We start from the raw sequence: 1,722 nt of genomic DNA on the forward strand, positions 1-1,722 counted from the left end.
TTTTTCTGTTTTTTTTTTGGAAGGGGTTTTTTTTTTTTTTTTTTTTTTGCTATAGGGCGCGTGCGCTCGCCAGGCAGACAGACAGAGACAGAGACAGAAAGCGAGAAATCACCCCCCAGGGGGGATGGTCATGCCACAATCCCTTCTCCTCCATTCTCCTCTCGGGATCTTGGGCACGCACGCACACGCGCCCGGGTGAGTTTTAAGCCGCCGGGTCCGGGACTTGAACCGCGGCCGACTATGTGGGAGTCCAGCGACATAGCCATTACACTAACTGCTGGTCCCATAAGGTGCATATCTTTGGTTATTACTGAGAGGGAGCAAACCCTATCACTTGATTATTGGCCGTGGCTGAGGCCTGCTTTCTGATTTTCCTCGTGGCCGGCTGTTCTTTCCTGGTTCGGAAGTGCAGCGTGTGAGGGGCGGTAACCCGGTCACAGCTCTTCATCAATCTTGTGTTGTTTGATTTGATGTCTAAGAAGTCCGTGAGTCCTCCCACAGGTCTCAGCAGTGTTCCTGGAATGACAAGGAGGGGACAGAAAGGAGGCGGGGCTGGGGAGGGTGAGTGTGCTCGCGGGAGCTGATGCCTGGAGGACGGCCCCACAGGGCACCCAGACGTGAAGCCCGGGGCTGTGGTTCAGGCCTCTCCCCTCCGACCTCCCTGGCCATGCTCCTGCCCCACTGGACAGAACCTTTGTGTTCTGGGCGGCCACCCCTGGGCGAGGGCCAGGGCGGGGCCAGGGCCAGGGTGAGGCCAGCCTTCACCAGAGCACTCGCTGTGTGTCTGTTACTGCGTGGGTAGTGGCGAGCACCGGGCGGTGGCAAGTGAGAGACCACTGTCACCCCAGCCCACGGCGTCCACAGACATTCTTTGCAGGGCTTGGGTCAGGACGCCCAGCACTGGACAGGGGTGTAGCTATCCTCGTCACAGCCTGAGTCCACGCTTGCTGACCTCCTTGTCTGTGGTGGACGTCGGGGTCCATTGTCATGGCCTGACTGAGGGTCAGCGGGCCCCACTTGGACCTCGGCCTCCCCACCAGTGACACGGCTCAGAGTGGATGGGGCATGGTGCCACCCCAGCCCTCAGGTAGGCAGCGGTTACCAGACCACCTCTGCTGTCTGCAGGGTGCACCTTGGGACTAACACCTCCCAATTCTGCTCGTTTTAAATGTAAATAACTGTTTCTTGGGGCCAGCAGTTAGCGTAATGGCTATGTCGCTGGACTCCCACGTAGTCGACTGCGGTTCACGTCTCGGGCCCTGCCGCTTGAACTCACGCCGGGCACGTGTGCGTGTGTGCCCCAGATCCCGAGAGGAGAATGGAGGAGAAGGGATTGCAGCGTGGCCATCCCCCCTGGGGGGTGATTTCTCGCTTTCTGTCTCTCTGTCTCTGTCTGTCTGCCTGGTGAGCACACGTGCCCTATAGCAAAAATCTCTCCAAAAAAAAACATGTAAATAACTGTTTCTTACCTGCTTTTATTTCCCACTGAAGTTTATTCCTTTCATGAGAGCTGGAGAGAAAGGCGAGTTCCCCGTCAGGGTCCCACCTCGCATCCCCCAGCCTTCTTTGCCTGTCTCAGGTCACTGGTGGCTGCACACTCCTGGCCCGGAGGTCCAGTACCTGGCGGTGCAATACCCCTGCACCACCCAGCCAGCTCAACACTGTGGAAGGGACATGACCTTTGGAAACTGAAACCCCCAACCCTTCCCCCAGCCTGAGCCT

At 57.9% G+C, this 1,722-nt stretch overlaps 1 long non-coding RNA gene across 1 annotated transcript in view; it reads right to left on the minus strand.

Annotated features, from left to right (window-relative positions):
• Positions 1-166: 166 nt before the first annotated feature.
• Positions 167-1,722, minus strand: part of LOC114007443 (uncharacterized) — a 2,280-nt gene continuing 724 nt past the window's right edge. The window contains exons 2-3 of the long non-coding RNA XR_003549071.1: positions 1,470-1,661; positions 167-516 (exon numbers count right to left, since the gene is read on the minus strand). This is a non-coding gene — a long non-coding RNA (uncharacterized LOC114007443). The remainder of the gene's footprint in view (positions 517-1,469; positions 1,662-1,722) is intronic.

This window comes from Tupaia chinensis, unplaced genomic scaffold (assembly GCF_000334495.1).
Source record: "Tupaia chinensis unplaced genomic scaffold, TupChi_1.0 Scaffold000178_1, whole genome shotgun sequence".
NCBI classification, from domain to species: domain Eukaryota; kingdom Metazoa; phylum Chordata; class Mammalia; order Scandentia; family Tupaiidae; genus Tupaia; species Tupaia belangeri.